Here is a 20896-nt window from a genome sequence, read left to right on the forward strand (position 1 = left end):
CAGCCATGGGTACCAGGATGGCCCCCTCGTACGCCAACCTATTCATGGGTCGCTTAGAGGAAGCCTTCTTGGTTACCCAGGTCTGCCAACCCAAAGTTTGGTACAGATTTATTGATGACATCTTCATGATCTGGACTCACAGTGAAGAAGAACTCCAGAATTTCCTCTCCAACCTCAACTCCTTTGGCTCCATCAGATTCACCTGGTCCTACTCCAAATCCCATGCCACTTTCCTTGACGTTGACCTCCACCTGTACAATGGCCAACTTCACACGTCCGTCCACATCAAACCCACCAACAAGCAACAGTACCTCCATTATGACAGCTGCCACCCATTCCACATCAAACGGTCCCTTCCCTACAGCCTAGGTCTTCGTGGCAAACGAATCTGCTCCAGTCCGGAATCCCTGAAACATTACACCAACAACCTGACAACAGCTTTCGCATCCCGCAACTACCCTCCCGGCCTGGTACAGAAGCAAATAACCAGAGCCACTTCCTCATCCCCCCAAACCCAGAATCCCCCACAGAAGAACCACAAAAGTGCCCCACTTGTGACAGGATACTTTCCGGGACTGGACCAGACTCTGAATGTGGCTCTCCAGCAGGGATACGACTTCCTCAAATCCTGCCCTGAGATGAGATCCATCCTTCATGAAATCCTCCCCACTCCGCCAAGAGTGTCTTTCCGCCGTCCACCTAACCTTCGTAACCTGTTAGTCCATCCCTATGAAATCCCCAAACCACCTTCCCTACCCTCTGGCTCCTATCCTTGTAACCGCCCCCGGTGCAAAACCTGTCCCATGCACCCTCCCACCACCACCTACTCCAGTCCTGTAACCCGGAAGGTGTACACGATCAAAGGCAGAGCCACATGTGAAAGCACCCACGTGATTTACCAACTGACCTGCCTACACTGTCATGCATTCTATGTGGGAATGACCAGCAACAAACTGTCCATTCGCATGAATGGACACAGGCAGACAGTGTTTGTTGGTAATGAGGATCACCCGGTGGCTAAACATGCCTTGGTGCACAGCCAGCACATCTTGGCACAGTGTTACACCGTCCGGGTTATCTGGATACTTCCCACCAACACCAACCTATCCGAACTCCGGAGATGGGAACTTGCCCTTCAGTATATCCTCTCTTCTCCTTATCCGCCAGGCCTCAATCTCCGCTAATTCCTAATTTCAAGTTGCCGCCACTCATACCTCACCTGTCTTTCAACAACTTCTTTGCCTCTACACGTCCACCTCGACTGACATCTCTGCCCAAACTCTTTGTCTTTAAATATGTCTGCTTGTGTCTGTATGTGTGGATGGATATGTGTGTGTGTGCGAGTGTATACCTGTCCTTTTTTCCCCCTAAGGTAAGTCTTTCTGCTCCCGGGACTGGAATGACTCCTTACCCTCTCCCTTAAAACCCACATCCTTTCATCTTTCCCTCTCCTTCCCTCTTTCCTGATGAGGCAACCGTTGGTTGCGAAAGCTAGAATTTTGTGTGTATGTTTGTGTTTGTTTGTGTGTCTATCGACCTGCCAGCACTTTCGTTCGGTAAGTCACCTCATCTTTGTTTATATATATATATATATATATATATATATATATATATATATATATATATATATATATGAAACATTCCACGTGGGAAAGCACTTTCGTTCGGTAAGTCACACCATCTGTGTTTTTAGATATATTTTTCCCACGTGGAATGTTTCCCTCTATTTTATTTATAAACTAACAAATACAAATCCAGGGCCACATGAAATGAGTTAAAAGTGCTGGATATTGCCACTGAAGATACTTCGCAAAGAAAAGAAGTGAAACACATATGGAAATAAACAAACTGCCTTCAATTAGTTGCACAGCTTGAACGTACCTCCATGAATTATAGCAACTAACGAAAGATGGAAAACAGAAAAAAAATGACAATAAGATTTTAATTTATGTTGATGACACTGTAGTTATGTCTACCACATGGAATGAACACTTACAAATGCTAAATGAATTTTTCAATAGACTAAGATCACATTGAATTACCATTAAACTATCAAAATCACATTTTGATAGGAATGAGATGAAATTTTTGGGTCACATAGTGAGTATGACAGGAATCAAACTGGCCCCACATAGACTAGATGTACTACACTTTGTCGTGAACCTTCAAACAGAAGACAACTAAAGTCATGTTTAGGAATGATAGGATTTTATTGAAAATTTCTTCCACAAGCAGTATTGAATGCACCTCACTTATCGAAATTATTAAAAGTAAACACATTGTGGCATTGGGATGAACATTGTACAGAGAAGTTTAACACTATAAAGGAAAATTTAGCAAATTCGCATATACTACTTCAGTCAGACTTCATATTGCCAATCCAACTATCAGCAGAAGCATCTGACTATGGTCTGGGACAATGCATACTTTAAAAACATGTTGTGCAACAGACAATAGAACACAGGCCAATAGCTTTTGCCAGCAGAATGCTCATGAACCATGAAACGAATTATATTGTCACAGAAAAAGAGATATTACCTGTAGCATGGGCTTTCAGAAAGTTTAAGTTACTTAATGGTAGGCAACGAAAATATAATACATTGTGACCGTAATGCAATAATCCTTCTACTGAAAAGCAGACTCTTACACAGTAGACTCACTAGATGGCCTCTCTTTTCACTGGAATTTAACTTTTCAATTAGTCACATAAAAGGAAAAGACAACTTGGTAGCAGATGGCTTATCAAGATTACCTGTTGGCTTACAGTTAAACCACGATGTAAAAGACAGAGAAATATTTGCTATATATTTACTGAAAATTAATAAGTATGAAAAATATATTCAAATGCTCAATTGTACATTAAAAACTCTACAGCAACAAGATAGTAGTTTAAATAGGCACATTCGAAGTATGCAACAAAACAACTCGGATCAGGATGAAAATGGGAAGATACGTAAAGGAATTTTGTTTCATAAGAACAACAAAACAGGTAAACGGTTACTATGCATCCCTAAAGACAGCATAAAATATCTTACGCGGTATGTATTCTTAGGCTGTGAATACTTTGGACTAAAGACCTGTATAATGCATGTGAAAGAGTATTAATACTTTAAAAAAAAGAATCAACAGGCAAAGAAAATATTACACTCCTGCAAGGTATGCCAAAAGATAAAAATAAATAGTTCAGAAGTACACACACTTCTGCACCCCATCATTTCAGGAGAAATTTGGGAGTTAGTGGCATTGGATTTCTTTGGCCCATTGCCTAAAGGCCAGGGAGGAATGGGATGCATCCTAGTCACTTTAGAATGTTGGTCAAAGTTGGTAAAATATTATCCTCTAATGAAAGCTGCAACCAATAAAAGATGGTAAAGCATTATCCTCTAAGAAAAGCTACAACCAATAGCATAGTAAATAAATTATGAGATCACTATTTTAAACAGGTCGGGAAACCTAAGAACCTGTTAACAGACAGTGGGAGCCAGTGCACATTCAAGAACTTCAAAGAGCTTTTGGCATGGGAGAATGTAAACCATATTTTGATTTTGTGCTACTATCCACAAAGTGTTAACTGGGATGTTTGTTCTGAATGTACTGTGCAACTGAACACTTAAAGTGGACAGACTTAGTAAGTGAACTGGAATTAGTGTTGCAAGAATTGCCACACTCGGTCATTAAGGTATCACCAGTGGAGGTAATAGGACAACAAGTAGAAGGGGAACCTTCTTGAAATGGGTTAAATGGTCAGAAGAAAACTCTGCCCTCCAGCTGATGTCAGTAAAAAATATTAAAGCAGAGATGACTATGGTAGTTGAAAAATGGAAAAAGAGATGGGAAAAAGGCACCCCTATATCATATAGAGAAGTAGATATAGCATTGTTTAAAAGGCACAAGAGAACTGACAAGTATTGGAAAACAATGAGTAAGTTTTACTCACTGTATGAGGGGCCATTCATGATAATCAGGATACCGCATGCAAAGGCAGTAATGTTAACCAACCCAACAACCAGCAAAGAAACGGGCATGTATAATACCCAGGATTTATGCCCTTTCATAAGAAATTAAAGAGTGATTAAGTAACAGTCAATTTTTTCCAAAATTGCTGGGTCTAGCAAGCTTATTAGGCAGTTTCTAATAAATTAAATAATTCAGAAATAGTGTGTAGTTAAGACTCAGGATTTTAAGTGACCTCACTGAGGGGTGGCAAGAGGAAGGTGATTACATTATGCATGGTGATGTTGAGAATGTTAGGTTGAACTCGACCTGAGGTATTAAGTTCGGCAGTGAACCCATCAAGAAAATTAGAAACAGTTTTTTTTCTTCCCTATCAGGGCTTTTACACAGATAAAAGTAACTGATATCACTGCATGTATAGAGTAAGCTAAGTAGCAGCTCCAAGGCGGGGAGTCTGTTCCTAGTTTTGAGGTTGTTACGCATGCTCTACATACAACAAGGAAGTATGTCATAATGAAAGAGATGTAGAATGTCTACACTAGTATTAATACTGACTGCATTATGACTGAGCATAAATTAAACCTTTCTGCAGTTCCTCCACTTATAACCACGTTACAAGCCACTATGTGTTATTTATGACTTAGAGAAGTTTTATCAGAAATGGATAATGAGAAATTAACATTCATATCAAATAAATCGTTTATGACATGTTATTCCCTTTTGAATATGACATTTTATTTGGTTTTGGCTGTGATTACAGTGGATTTCATAATGGAAACTAAGCTTCATAACAACACCCCAAAAAGTGTTATATGAGTCTTTATATGCAAATACAAACTGAGATCCTCAGTTTTTAATACTTGTTTAATGGTTTTAGTAATGATAATTATTATGACTGCCATGCTGAAGTATTTTAAGTGACACACTGACTGATCAATTTAGGTTGTAAAGGTATTATTGTTTCCGACCACAACAACAGTGCTTTGTTACCCCTGTAAGGCGTGAAAATGTAAAATAAGTAAATAAAAGGTTCACTTATCGGCTTTGGAGACAAACTGAAAATAGTTAAAGGAGGAGTCTAAGGTGTTCGTAACTTGACATATTGTTTTACAATATTCTAAATGTGCGTATGTATGTATGTTTATAAGTTTGTTTTTCTTCTTTACTTCCTTTCCTGTTTGTTCATGTATAAGGGATGGCATATGCAAGGGTACAAAGTCTCCCTTTAATTTGTTGATTTTATATTTATAGGGGGGTGGCATATGTAAGGGTACAAAGTCTCCCTTACATTTGTTGATTTTATATCCATGTTGTGTAGCTTCAAATAAATGAACAAGCAGAATGAGTTGAGAATTAGGTTGTTTCATGTTAAGGAGCTAATTATCTTTATGTTTTTATTATTTACTTTGCTTTCGTAGTCTGCTGCTGTTGTATTTTTGAAGTCATTGCAAGTAACAGCAAAGAGACCCCAGGCCAAGTGCAGTGCCCAAGGAATACTGAAGAATGGAACATAGAGCTAATAACAATGTCAATGCGAAATTCAATTGTTTCTGGTGTGAGAGAAAGACTGGTCAGTCCTGCTTGTCTGTATTTGTCTATGTTTGTGAGGAAATAATGAATTGTTATTCTGTATTTGAGGAATGGTGGTACTCCTTTAGTAGCGTACTTTGAAGCAAAAAAAAAAAAAAAAAAGACCTTCGCAGGAGTTAGTCAACATTTGTTCCACTGATGGTGCAAGATAGTTGAAGACCTTCACATTATACAGGGTGGTCAATTCATAGTGACCGGGCCAAATATCTCATGAAATAAGCATAAAACGAAAAAACTACAGGGAACGAAACTCGTCTAGTTTGACGAGGCAAACCAGATGGCGCTATGGTTGGCCCGCTAGATGGCGCTGCCATAGGTCAAATGGATATCAACTGCATTTTCGTAAATAGGAATCCCCATTTTTTATTACATATTCGTGTAGTGCATAAAGAAATACGAATGTTTTCGTTGGACCACTTGTTTCGCTTTGTGATGGCGCTGTAATGGTCACAAACATATGGCTCACAATTTTAGACGAACAGTTGGTAACAGGTAGGTTTTCTTAAATTAAAATACAGAATGTAGGTACGTTTGAACATTTTTTTTCGGTTGTTCTAATGTGATACATGTACCTTTGTGAACCTATCATTTCTGAGAACGCATGCTGTTACAGCGTGATTATCTATAAATACCACATTAATGCAATAAATGCTCAAAATGATGTCCGTCAACCTCAATGCATTTGGAAATATGTGTAACAACATTACTCTCAACAGCGAGTAGTTCACCTTCCGTAATGTTCGCACATGCACTGACAATGCGCTGACGCATGTTGGCAGGCGTTGTCGGTGGATCACGATACCAAATATCCTTCAGCTTTCCCCACAGAAAGAAATCCAGGGATGTCAGATCCAGTGAACGTGTGGGCCACGGTATGGTCGTCTTCTGCCACCCTACAGAACCCAGAGCCAAAATAGACCTTGTAATCTTACCCTCCCACACATCACCAGTAGATTTTCAGTCTCTTAAATAATTGATTCATTTCATAAGCTTCAAGAGGAGTAACATGTTCAAATAACTTTTTTACTTATCTTCATTTTCTCGTTGGCTGCAGTTCGACACATGAAGGGGTATATACTTGAGGTTGAAGTTTTTGACTTTGGGGATTCCAGGTAACTTGATAACAGTTAAGTAAGTCTGCTGTGTTATTTCTGTTTCTATGACTTTTTATATATATCCCATTCTTCTATGTCACACTATCTTTACAATCTCCACATTAAAACAGATATTTACATTGTTATTGCAAAAATTAAATACAGGTCCGATTCCATCAGAGGCACACCCACTACTGCTTCACTCTGCAGTACTAACAACATTCCAAAGAGTTTACAAAACAAAAGAGTTTACAAACTTTCATGACAAAAGAAGAATCTTCACCAAGTTATATCATTATTTTATAAATGAGCACAGAAATAAATTTAATAATTAGTGGCAGATTGCATAATTAATAATAGTTATTCTAAGTGTGCCAGATATTTTGTAGTTTTAAATGTTTCTAAAAGAAGAGCAATTTTAACCGTACACACAGAATTAATACATATCGATTGTAATTTCTTTTTATACATTTTAGCCTGAAATATACTGCATCATATACAAAATCATATGAAATTCTTTCTTGAGATAATTTTAACCTATTCAAGATTTGAAAATATTTTTGTTATTGGTTACTTCTATTAAAGAAAGGTAGTGTTGGAGACGGGTGTCCCATTACAACCTGCAACATCGTCATGAACATGTCCTCCAAATGCTTCAGTCCCACAGATGTACCAGTCATTACTAAAAGTCTTACTCCTTGCCTCACTCCCAAATCCAATCATGCTGGGTATACTGTGGTTATGAAACACAGTATTTATCTGTCAGAGGAACTCCATCAGGTGTCAGATATATCCTCCTACAAGCCCTGCCACAACAACCCCATCCAAAAAATCCAGTAGGATCTCCAGTCCCTCCTAAAGCCCTTAGGTCCATCCTAGAATATCTCCCCTAAGTCTCTCGCTCTCTCTCTCTCACTCCCCCCCCCCCCCCCCCCAACACACACAAACATATCCCCACCAAATCCTACCCTCTAAATGATTCCTACAGTTCATAAACTGAACCATGCTGCAACTTGTTAGTGTACCTCCACAGAGAGAATCTCTGCTCTTGTGGATCAACACCTTCATCGTATTACACATAACATACCTCCCTACATAAAAAGACGCCAACCATTTCCTCCATCGATTCTCCACAGTTCCTGTTCCTTTACCAACAAGTTCCCTGCTTGGCACTGTCAGTGCCACTGCCCTCTACACTAGCATCCCAATTCTCATGGCCATGCTGCTATTGCAGGCTAGCTTTCTCAATGCTTGACTGACTCTAAACCTACAACTTTCTTCCTGGTTACCATGATCAAGTACATCCTCAACCCACAATTACTTCCCCTTTGAAGGCATCACCTATGAACAAATCCATGGTACAGCAATGTACACACACATGGCACTATCCTATGTTAATCTGTTCAAGGGCCATCTAGAGGAATCCTTCCTAACCACCCAGAATCCCAAACCTCTCAAACTCCTCTCCTGATTCAGATTCATTAATAACATTTTCACAATCTGGACTGAAAGTTGGGACACTCTGCCCAAATTCCTCCAGAATCCCAATGCCTTCTTCCCAATTTGCTTCATGTGGCCCTTCTCAGCCCAGTAAACCACCTTCCTTAATGTCGATCTTCACTTCAAGGGTGGCTACATCAAGTCCACATCAAACCCATCAAACTCCACTTCGACAGCTGCCACTCATACAACTACAAAGACATCTGTTTCCCCCATATAGCCACTGTCCAGTCACATAGGAGCACTCCTCTTGTGACATAATACCTCCCACGACTTGAGCGATTCAGTCACATTCTCTGCCAGAGTTCCAGCAAGGTCTCATCACGTCCTGAAATGAGAAACATCCTGCCTGCCCCTCATACAGTAGTATTCCTCCTACCCACCCAAATTATGAAATTATGATAGACTAGATGCAATGTCTGTCCCATACATCCTACAACTATCACACCTACTTCAGTTCTGTCACAGGCATTTCTTATCCTGCCAAAGGCAGGGCCACCTGTGAAAGCAGCCATGTGATCTAAAAACTTAGCTGTCACCACAGTACGGCATTCTGTGTGGACCTGACTACAACAAGATGTCTGTCCTCATGAATGGTCAGCTACCAAAACCATCTTTTTCAAATTGCACAGGTGGGAATTCTCCCTCCAACATATCCTTCATTCTCATAACCCCCTTGGCCTTAACCTTTGCTAGTAACTGTCCTTCAAATGCCTATTGCTTTCCCTGTTCCCACTCTAGTACCACATATGGTTCTACCTCTGTAAGGCATTATATGGTCTTTTCCTCTTGTCTACATCTGTATTCTCCCCTTCCTCTACCCCTCCCCACAGTACAGCCACTGAATCCTTCATCTAGCAGCCCTATCCTGTTTCCACCACATCCCTCTGCACTCTCACAGGCAGCACTAGCATCTTCCCCCCCCCCCTGCCCCACTATCCCTGCCCCCCCCCCCACTCTTCCTTATCCATAGTGTTCACCCCAGCTTGATTAGCATTCATGTCGGACATTGCCACAGTCAAGCTTAGTACCTGGAGACCGAGGTTGTGTGAGTGAATTGCATTTGAGTGAATGTGAGAGAGTTTTATAATTCCAAGAAGGACTTTGTCCACATGCTGAAATATTTCTAGCATTCTTTTTCATTTTCTGTGACTCAGTACCTCCTCCATGTGGTGACTAGCACAATGTCCTTTCCACATTGTTGTAAATATTTATTCATAAATTTAATTAAACATGTCCAATTGTTAAAACCTGAGGAAATAAGATTATACAAAGAATCTTGAAATTCCTCCATAAATCTACACATGAAAGGTTAATACAAAAGACCTAGCATATTTACCTGAATGTAAGATGAGCTTTTCCCCAGATTCAGCATTCAAAAAATACTGGGTCATCTTACACTCATAGATTAATATAGTGGTCATCTCACATTTGCAGATAAAGCTTTGGCAGTTGAGGCACACACACATTTATATGTACAATCTGGAAGAGTTGCAGGGGGAACCATGACACCAGCTTGGCTGAGCACTAGTATGAGTGGGAGGAGGGAAGTGGTGAGGAGCAAGCAAATTTCGCCATGCTGTCAACAGAGGGAATGTATACAGTGTACTTTGGCTTTTTATATACATGTATCATGTTTAAATTGCCATTAGCCTGAACCCATTTGTAGTCAGAATAGAACTACCCATGAGTTGGACAAATAATAATAGGAAGAGAGCAATTATTGCTAACATTGTGGTCACACAGAACAACTGAAATGTGGTGTGAGTGGAACATGAGCTTCATCAATGTTGCTAAAGCTGCTGCTGTTCTACATCACTGATAATTTTTTAGATTTGGTACAGTATTAATCCAAAATGATACGATTTCTGCTTATTCAGCTGTAGGGAGTTGAGTAGACAATATATAGTTGCTGTTCAGTTTAGTAATATTTTCAGTGCTGTAAAAATTGTAAACTGTAGCAGTCAATAATGAATACAAATTATAGCTGTGACTTTGTTAAGAAATGTACAACTGTGAGATCATAGTACACAGTTGGTTCGGTCAGACAATACCACACTAATTTTAAGTTAATGTTGATTCATGAAGCAGAAGCTACAAAAAACTATGCATCAGGAAGAAAATTCAGTGTCACAGAAGCTAGTGTTGCTAGGTGGCATCAGATAAAGAGTAAGTTAAAGAATGCCATTTCTAAATGCTGAATTTTTGGAGAACCAAAGCAGGGGATGGTTTCATGAATTTCAGCATCGGGTCATTGAGTATGTGAAGAGAAACGCAATGAAGGCTTCACAATTACTTGAGAAATTATCTAAATGAATGTTATGGAGATAAAGAGGAATTTTCCAACTGCATGCATTATAAAATTCAAAGCAAGTACTGGTTAGTGTGTGAGGGTGATGATTATGGCCAGGCTTATGATACAATTCAGAACAATGCCAGCTCAGCAATTTTCTGCAAGTGTTTGATGAAAATCTACTTACATATTAGTGTCATATTACTATGATACTTGCAGGGTTCTTGTTCCTAGTCCTCATGTCATGTATCCCTTTTGATACAAGCAGTTATGACACAGTAGTAAGTTCCACCAGCATCTGGGCAATGTACGGCCTTAAGTTTGAGCATGGCTCATCGTCGTCAATAAGACGTGGCCGTACACCATCAGTCTATAGCTCAGCAACTCAATATATTAATGTTTATACCAAACCCCATACTAACTGTGAGACACATTAGCAAATATTTTCACAAATATGGAGAATGGTATCACTTAGCCACTAAACGTAAACTTAGGTCTTTCGGATCACAATACACTATTAACATACATAAATTACTCTATCCCCAAGGCAGTAAAATATAAGTAGGGATACAAAAGGCACTTCTATACAGAAAAAGTGAATACTTTCATCCAGTTGTTAGCTAATGAAACCTGGGAAGATGTCTTTGCACAAACAACAACCGAGGAATCTTTCAATGCTTTTTCTAGTACATTCATGTCCCTATTTGAGATGTGTTTCCCAAAAAAGCTCACAAAGATCAATGTCATGCCTAGGAACACAAGCCAGTGGATAACACCTGCTATTAGAGTATCTAGTCAAACACTAAAACATATCAGTCAACTCAAAAAAGATAACAAAGATGAACACTTCACAGATTATGTTAAGACATACAAGAAAATTTACAGGAAGGTGATCAAAAAATCCAAGACAATGCAGAATGACAGTGTAATTGCTGGATCAGCAAACAAATCGAAAGCTATATAGAATGTAGTAAAAAAAGAAATAGGCCCAAGCAAAAATGTTAGAAATCCAGATGACTTTGTTTTAAAAGATGATCAAGGTGTGCTAGTCAGAAATCTTACTTTAGCAAATTACATTAATGACTACTTTATAAATAGTCCAATCAATCTGAGTAAAAATTGTTCTAAGATTAGTAGAACATCAATCCCAGAACAAAGTGTTAATTCATTATTGCTACCTCCCATGAACAAATTGAAAGTTAATCGAATAATAAAAACAATGAAGAATAAAATGTCCTCAGGGATTGACGAGATACCTTGCTCAGTCATTATGAGATGTGCTAGTGTCATATTAGACCCACTCACACACATCATAAACATATCATTTTCAGAAGGTGTCTTTCCACAACGATTAAAAATTGCAAAAGTAAAACCATTGTATAAAAAGGGCAATATACATGAAGTGGGAAACTATAGACCAATAGCTTTATTATTGGTATTTTCAAAAGTAATAGAGACAGTTATGAAAAACAGAATTACAAATTACCTCGAGAAATTCAATCTATTGTCTGTAAACCAACATGGCTTTCACAAAGGAATGAGTACAGAGTCAGCCATCACCCAATTCATTGAAAACATTGTAACGGGGCTAGATAAGAACAACAGTACAATAGGAATAAATTTGGACCTCTCAAAGGCATTTGATACTGTCCAACATGATATCCTGCTAGACAAATTAGAATATGTCGGTATACGAGGAGTAGCTAAAAAGTGGTTTCAGTCATATCTCCATAATAGGAAACAGGTAGTAGAAATTGCAACAACAAACAGTAAAAACCAAAGTATTGTTTACAGATCAGATATTCAGACTGTGCCAATTGGGGTACCGCAGGGGAGTGTTCTAGGACCCCTCCCATTTCTTCTTTACATAAATGATATCAAGATTCCAGTAAATGGTACTCATATAACCCTGTTTGCGGATGACACAAACATTGTAGTAACTGACATAAACCGGGTATTGCCAACATCTGCAACCAGAGTTATAGAATATTTGCGAAATTGGTTTGAAGTGAACAAATTAACCATAAATATCTCTAAAACTAATTATACCCATTACAGGAAAGCAAAGTCACATTCTGATCTAGATCTCAGAATACAAAATAAAGAAATTGTGAGAGTTGCTACCACAAAATTCTTAGGTGTACATATAGACGAAAATTTAGACTGGAAATCCCATATCCTGTATCTCTCGCATAAGTTAAGCTCTGCTTGCTTTGCTTTACATGTTATTAGCTTTGTATGTCGTAGGGAATGTAGCAGAGCTGTTTACTTTGCTTGTATACATTCTGCTATTACCTATGGCCTCACCTTCTGGGGTCATAGTAAGAAAAATCTCAAAACCATCTTCACTCTACAAAAACGAGCTGTTAGAATAATTACCAACAGTTCAAGGCTAACTCCTTCAAAGCAATTATTTAAACAGCTGAATATTCTACCCCTACCGTGCCTCTATATACAGAAAAGCGTAATTAATGTAAAAAGAAATATTAACAATTTCCAATCCAACTCGGATCTACATATTTACAACACAAGAAAGTGCAATGACATTCATATAAAAAGAGTTAACAAGGCTTTGGCGCAGAAACAAACAAACATACAAGGAAGCAGATTGTATAACAAACTACCGGTAAAGATAAAAGAAATAAAAAAATTGTCTTCATTTAAAGAAGCAGTATTCAAATTTCTAATGACCAACTGCTATTATAGTGTAAAAGAATACCTGGAATAGCTTCATACTAAACAATTATATTTATGTACTCTGTGCCAATAGTAATTTTTATCTGACTGTTGCTGTGATCTAAATAAATAATATGTACAAAAGTGCTATATCTAAATATCAACTGTGCATTCCATGTAAAAAGTCTTTCTCATACATCAATGTAAATAATCAAAGTTGTACATGCTATTTCAATGTGGTCTGATGTTATGTAGTCTACTATGCACATCTGTATTTTGTATAGTATTGTTCACCCTATATGTGTGTGTGTGTATATATATATATTATGTATTTTTTGACGAAATCCATGCAATGTACATTGCCTCTGGATGAATAAACTATTACTACTACTACTACTACTACTACTACTACTACTAATTTAATAATAGATGAACTGAGATTGGATCTGTTGGATGAAATCCTGAAGGATAAAAATACTGCTCAAAACAAACTGATTTTTACCTTGATATAGATCCCTTTTATTTTTCAGAAATGCAAAATATATGTGAATGGTGGCCACATAGAATAACTGTTCAGTATCTATCAGTAGTGCAAAATTTGGAATTACTTTGTGCAGACATAGCATTTAAGCCCAGCAACATGTGCTAAATAATAAAGTGCATCAGATTAATAAACTGTCAAAAACCTGAACTATATCTTGATGTTTACTAGCCTGCACTTTAACATTCCCGATGAATATAAATTTTATAGCTGTCAGTGCTATCCAATTAAATCAGTTCAAGCCCATAACAACATAAATCCGTTAAACCACAAGTCTTTACAAGTTCGCAATTGCAAGGATATACAACAGAAACTAAAGTCATTTGTGAAAGACCTCATCACTCTTCACTAACTAAACTGGCTATAAAGACTGAAATCAGAGTCTCAAGATTTACAAGTTATCACACATGCCCATGATTACTCTAAGCCTCACTACACAAAAGAAACACTCGCGGCATACACACTGCCCATAACTTTACTTACTCCATACAAACCCATGAAAAAACTACATCAAAACCTCTAGACGCGAGACAACAGATGAAAGACCATGAGCTCTTCGTGCATACTTATTTAAAGATTTGGTCACATGACTACTCCTCAGTTCGGTGCAGATACTTTCATCCTGACCACCATTCATAACTTTCACAGCAATTTTATATACACTCTTGTGATAAAACACATAGAAAATTTCCTTGGTTAGTTTGCAACCTCTTTTAAAATCACTTCCACATTGTTTTAACAATTTCAGACAAATCTCAAACATATAAAGTGCCACACCCAGCACTTAAGCCAAAATGCTGACTTCATCTATTTTATAAACCACAACTATAGTTAAATATGCATTGAGAGGTACTGGAATATCAAAGAAGGAAACTCATGCTGATAACATCCTTTGTCTCTCTGTGGAGAATTCCGTAGTTATGGTACTATTTACATAAATAAACTAAACTGCTTATAACATTTTTTGTATGTTTGTTTAATTAGAAAAGTAACCTGCAAATCATATTGCTGGTATTATCCTCTTTCATCTTGTGTTTCATAAGTGTGACTTTCATGATGGGTTCAGCTGTTACAGTTTATAATAAACAATAATGCTTACAATGTTAATACCTTTTAACTGTTAAAACTTCAAACAAGGGTTTATATTCAATGAGCTTGTTGCATTGTTATGGTTCCAAAGATGTCATTGGTTTCTTTTTAGCATGCTTGTAAGTCTTTGACATATTTTTATTAAAATGACATTAGTGACAATATCTCAAATACAGCCCCCTCCATATTAGCCACTGGAACACAATCCTCTTTTCGCCTGGGAAACCCTGGTGACTGCTGGACCTCACGGCTCGCTAGCCGCCTTTATGTGCACTCAGCTCACCTGTCACAGTCCATCTGACAACTGGCCGCCCCAACAAACATTCACACCAAGCCACAGCTAACCTGTTAGATTCAGTCCGCCTGGTGGCAGTTGAACCAGCTGCTTGTAACATGACAATATAATCAATGAATGGAAATGACATGACTATTTTCTAGGCCATAAGGACACCTGTTTCTTTTGGTTTGTCATCAAATGTTCTATCAATGTGGATGGCATTTAAAGTTTTTCTTTAAGAAGTTCTGGCATTAAAAAGGTGATAATAGCAATAATTCTGCATGCACGAACAGATAGGAAGAAGTTCCCCCCCCCATGCATGATTTTTTTGCAGGAAAATGATACTGAAAAAAAAAATTGCCTGCAGGACTTATCTTCAGATACCAAGAAAGGGGTTGGATGACGAATGACTTCATGCAAGATTGGTTTAAGGTTGTTTGGTACAGAATACCATGCTCTCTACTTAACTGAAGGGAAATGTTGGTGCTGGGGTCATTCAGGGAATATCTCACCCATGAAGTAAAGCACCAGTTGGCAAAGAACAACTTACACCTGGTAATAATGCCTGGCAGCATGATCTCACAACATCAAATAATGGAAACAGACCTTTTAAGGCTCACCTCAGGCAGTTTTACAGTGAATGGCCTCTTTGAGAAGACTATACCCTCACTCCAGGTGGGACGATAAAGAAACCCTCAATATTCATGTTGGGCCAGTTGATTGTCTTCCAGGCTAGTGGAACATCAAGACTATACCCTCACTCCACCTGGGACGATAAAGAAACCCTCAATATTCATGTTGGGCCAGTTGATTGTCTTCCAGGCTAGTGTAACATCAAGTTAACTCATTATGAAATGAGTCAAAAGTGCCACATATCCATTGTTATGGACAGCCCACAAGATGACATACTTTGGGGGGAGGGGAGGTGGGGGGGGGGTCAGGAAGGAAAACATCCCAGTAGGCTTACAAATGAAGATGATGATACCAGAAAAGAAGACGATGATGGTGGTGGTGGTGATTAAAAATAGTGATACCACAGACAATGGCTTAGACTCTAAAGGAAGAAAGATTAGTGTTTAATGTCCCATCGACATAGCGAGGTAATTAGATATAGAGCACAAATTCGGGCTGAGTCAAGGATGGGGAAGAAAATCGGCCATGTGCTTTCAACAGAAACATCCCAACATTTGCCTGGAATGATTTAGGGAAATCTTGAAAAAACTAAATCAGGATAGTCTGAAATGCAACATGGAAGGGTTTTGGTGTGGTAAGAATGTTACATTTCCTTTGGGAGATCTGTAATCCTCTGATGTCCAATGTTAGTTTTTAGTACATTTCTCTTTGTTGATGTTTTCCAAGGTGGCCACGATAGTCAAATCCGCCCAAGTATTGTGCATCACTCTTCACAGGACTTCATCTCCTTGTGTGTGGATGGCTGCGAAAGAAATTGTTAATTGTCTTCCAATTAACTTGAATGATGGGAAAGACTGAACTTTAAACCTTCTATATTGGCACTTTCTCTTACACAACATTGTGTCTCAATTCATAGTTTCATGTACAATGTCGGTTGACAGTCCTTTTTAAAAACTAATGTTGCTTGGACAAGAGCAAGGCAAGAAGCATTTTCTACACAATGAGGGTAACAGATTTTCCACGCTTTTGCAGTCAAAGTGTTAGAAAATAAAGAATTTTTTTAGATTTAAGGTAAACATGAACTTAAAAGTTTATATATGTAAGATGATTTGTTAAGGAGCAAGTCTTGTTTTGCGTGTTCTGTTAGTTATCTGAAGTATTCCGTGTTGGCTCCATTCTGTCCCAAGAGCATTAGAACTGTACTTAGTGTCAAAACATGTGAAGTAATTAAAGGCAGCAAAGAGTCTAATGGCATGAACCGTGGGGTCAAGGAATACCAACAACCATAAGATTATAACAATAACGTTTATACAAAAGCCTTCCCAAAATCATTGTTAAAGAGTCCTGGTTTCAGTAGAAACTGAGCTCTTCTACAGTCATAAGAAGAATTATCAACAAGTCATGGGGATTCACAGACTTCTCAGAGCTGAACAACAGCAATAGTGCCTTTTAATCACACCTGTCTGCAACTTAATGTTTCTTCTTTATAGTAAGTAGCAATCTGTCTTTTCCTGCACTGTTAATATTCCTACCTGAAGTTGCCATTGTTTAGTCCTTGCTTTGTGTACCCAAGGAGCTATATGCTGATCTGTAAATTCAATCTGCAATTGATAATTGCAAGTCCTAGACATTTATTAAGTCAAGCATACACGGAAACACTGCTGTCCTCCTTTGACATTCACCAGGTAAGTCTCTCTAAATTGATCCACATTTGAGAACCATTCACGAATGTGAACAATTACTTGCTTCTACACCCTCTTCTATGGGTGGATACTTCTTAATTACCTTTCAACTTAACACACTAGTGTCCCTTCACAAATTTTCTTCCCTTAGTATGGTTCAGGTCATTCCTTCTGTGGACTCACCCGACATAGGCATAGGCCATCCCTTCCATGGGTCCACCTACCATTTACTCTCCAACACAATCAGTGTATCAGGTGCACTGTATCACAAACATTCACCAATATGTGAAGCATCCTACCCTATTTCCCTGTTCATTTAAATGAAGGTATTGCTTCTTAACCTTTCGACTTTTCCTGGTCATTATACACTTACATTCCACACTCCCCTAAATTTACATTCATGGTTATATTTCTTTTCATTTGGTATCTCAGTGCTGGTATTAAATACAGTTTGTTACTTACATTGCCACATTTTGGACCATTGATCGTTTTAGTACAGTATGGTAATGAGTGTTAAATCTGCACTCCTATATGCTACCTTAAAATATTATTTCATTTATTTTGATACATTATCCTCTCCTAGCTAGAACATACAGATTATTCAAAATTATCAAGACACTTTCAAGTGACTGTAAAAAAATGTTTGCTTTGAGGTAAGGTATTACGTTTTATGGGTATAGAAACAGAAACTCAAGAAGTTTTCTTTGTTACAAGGATCTCCAGCAACATGGCTGCCAGGTAAATGGAGAAGGTGTTTTGCGTAGTGGAGTTCTGCAAGAGCGAGTCTGCAACTGCAAATCAACGCAAAATTGTTTCCACAGACATTTGTTGCTGCAGTTTCATCTGCAGGCATTTTCTCAGCATAGCCAAAACAATTGTGTATGGAATTTCTAGTTCGCTACTGGCCCTAACAATTCAGGACCATGTTTAACAAAGCTCCTACCAGACAATCCATTTACAACTAAGTACAAAGTTCAAGGAAACATGATGTCTTCGTACAACCAAATGTTCTGGGCAGCCAATGAAATCTGAGAAACAAACTGCTGAATGGAACATTCCTCACAAGCCTACAAAAATCCGTGCCTAAGACCAGCCACAATCCAGGAATTCCACAACCAACTATTTGGACAGTGCTGAGAAAATGCCTGCAAATGAAACCGTGGCAACAAGCGTTTGTAGGAACAGTTATGCATTTGTATGTAGTTGCAGACTCACTCTTGCAGAATTAAATCACGCAAAATTCTTTCTGAGTTGCTCTGGCAGCCATGTTGCTGGAGATCATTCTAACAAAAAATTGTACTGAGTTGCTGTTCCCAAACAAATAATTACGTAATATGTCACCTCAATATAAACATTTTTTACAGTCAATTGAAAGTGCCTTGATCATTTTGAATAACCCTGTATTATTTGTTTTCAAAACCTTAAGGAGTATGCGAGTTTGAAGTTATGCCTTCTCTTAATATTTCATCCCTTCACTTTCAGAGCTTGTATTATCTACATACTAGCAACTGCCTAGCCCTTGCCTAATTTCATCATTAAAATGATCCTAACAATACCCCTACCAGTAGACAGTGGAGATCAAGTAACAACATGTAATAATCATCAGAAGTAATTTAGTCCTAGTCATCGGTCTTTAGGCCTTTGGTCAGTTATAGTATTTCACCACTATCATATGAATGTATATACACGGCAAGTTGAAGTATTTAATCTCTGTCATAAGTACTTCTGTGCTCGGTGACTTATAGTACTTAACCTCCACTATAAAAGATATAAGAAACCCAACCATTACTTATAAGAGGAAAGAAAAGTTGGAAAATCCCATGTCCAAAGCACCTTGACAATACATAAAGAAAAATTGTAATAATAAATTACCATATTTTGTTGTATTTTATTGTTTCTGGATGTGTCTAAGCAACTCTATTAATCCTTATAAAAAGGTAAGGGTTCATTTTGTTCCAATGTGTTTTCAAACAATAAAATAACTGTATTGCTTTATTTTGAAGGAGACAAGATGGGATCTGCTTTTATTAACCTTTTTTATATGTCTGACCTACAAGAGATCAGTATAATTAACAATATTAGGAAAAGGATGAATTGCTACTCACTGTGAAGACGACATGTGGAGTTCCAGACAGGTACTACAAAAAGACTGTTACACATTTAGCTTTCAGCCAAAGTCTTCTTCAAAAAAGAAAACATACACATCCATGCAAGCCTGCAAACCTCATGCACACATGACCACCATCTCAGGCAGCTTGGACCAGATAATTCTAATTTAAAAATGTAATCCACTTTAAATAAATCTATGGCAGGGCAGTAAGAGAGAGTTAGTTGAAAGGCAACAGAATAGCAAAAGAGGAAGAAACTGCTTCAAGAAAAATTAAACTGAAAGTATTGAAACAGTTAACTTGGTAAACCCACAGACTTCAAACCACAAAACCTACTTAGATTGCAAGTTACTTTACCATATCAATATTAGATAAACCTTTTTCTTGTCCCATTTTAAGGTCTGCTAAAAAGTACTGCTTTTGGATGTGCAATAACCACAATTTTAAATTAGAATTATATTAATATCGTCAGCTGCTGACGGGCGTTGATATGTATCAACAGGGACAGGTGAAAATGTGTGCCCCGACCGGGCCTCGAACCCGAGATCTCCTCCTTACATGGCAGACGCTCTATCCATCTGAGCCACCAAGGGCACAGAGGATAGTGCAACTGCAGGGACTATCTCGCACTCGCCCCCCATGAGACCCACATTCTCACCTCTTATGTCCACACACTACATTCGTAGTGTCCCACCCCATCACACTCATTACTCATGGAAGACAATCTTACCAAGTCCCATAAGGGTTCGGGGAATATGTGTGCATCTGCAGAGGAGGAGGTCATGGCCGGTATTGCCAGAACTAAATACTTATATGGATATGGTGTCTGTTCTTTTGGACATGTCAGAAAAGTTTTGTTTGCAGATTATATAAACATTGGAATAAATAGCTAATGAAGTGTAGTCTTCAATCAGTTAATGAAAAAAAAAAAAAAAAAAACACCACCACCCACAAAATGCAGTTCAGAACTTTTAAGATGTTTCCCACCAGTATGTGTAAAATATGATAAATAGACACATAAAGTTGACAGTGATAAATTCTTGGTATTACTGATTATTAATAAATTCACTTTGAAGGGGCATACCACAGAACTGCCAAGGAGCCTAAACAAATCTCTATTTGCAGTTCATTTGTTGTTAAGTCGTAGGGAATATAAAAGTGAAAAAATGCGGGCATATTACACTTACTTTCATTCCATGGCCATATGGGACTTTTTTTGCGCAACTCATTGAGAGTGAGAGAGAGAGAGAGAGAGAGAGAGAGAGAGAGAGAGAGAGAGAGAGAGAATAATGGAAGTATATTAGTACAATCTGGTTTCTGTACAAATTGGGTGCAGTAATGTGATCATTGTAAGTAAGTGTTGTAAAATGATTTTTCTATTTAGTATTTATCACCTCATAAACGAAATTATTACTCATTCCACATCCATGCAAAGCCTTCCACTTGGATCTGAGGAAGA

General features: G+C 38.1%; 1 protein-coding gene and 1 long non-coding RNA gene across 4 annotated transcripts in view; one reads left to right on the forward strand and one right to left on the reverse strand.

Annotated features, from left to right (window-relative positions):
* The window catches only part of LOC126210404 (speckle-type POZ protein-like), a 711709-nt gene that overhangs the window by 274382 nt on the left and 416431 nt on the right, over positions 1–20896 (forward strand). The window contains exon 1 of one of the 3 annotated variants that reach the window (XM_049939648.1): positions 1220–1556. The exons of the other annotated variants lie outside the window; for them this stretch is intronic. The gene's annotated coding sequence lies outside the window, so the exon portion shown is untranslated. Of the gene's footprint in view, positions 1–1219; positions 1557–20896 lie in introns of those variants that run through there. 3 annotated transcript variants of the gene reach the window in all.
* The window catches only part of LOC126210418 (uncharacterized), a 313609-nt gene that overhangs the window by 93335 nt on the left and 199378 nt on the right, over positions 1–20896 (reverse strand). The gene's annotated exons all lie outside the window — the stretch shown is intronic.

This window comes from Schistocerca nitens, chromosome 10 (assembly GCF_023898315.1).
Source record: "Schistocerca nitens isolate TAMUIC-IGC-003100 chromosome 10, iqSchNite1.1, whole genome shotgun sequence".
NCBI lineage: Eukaryota > Metazoa > Arthropoda > Insecta > Orthoptera > Acrididae > Schistocerca > Schistocerca nitens.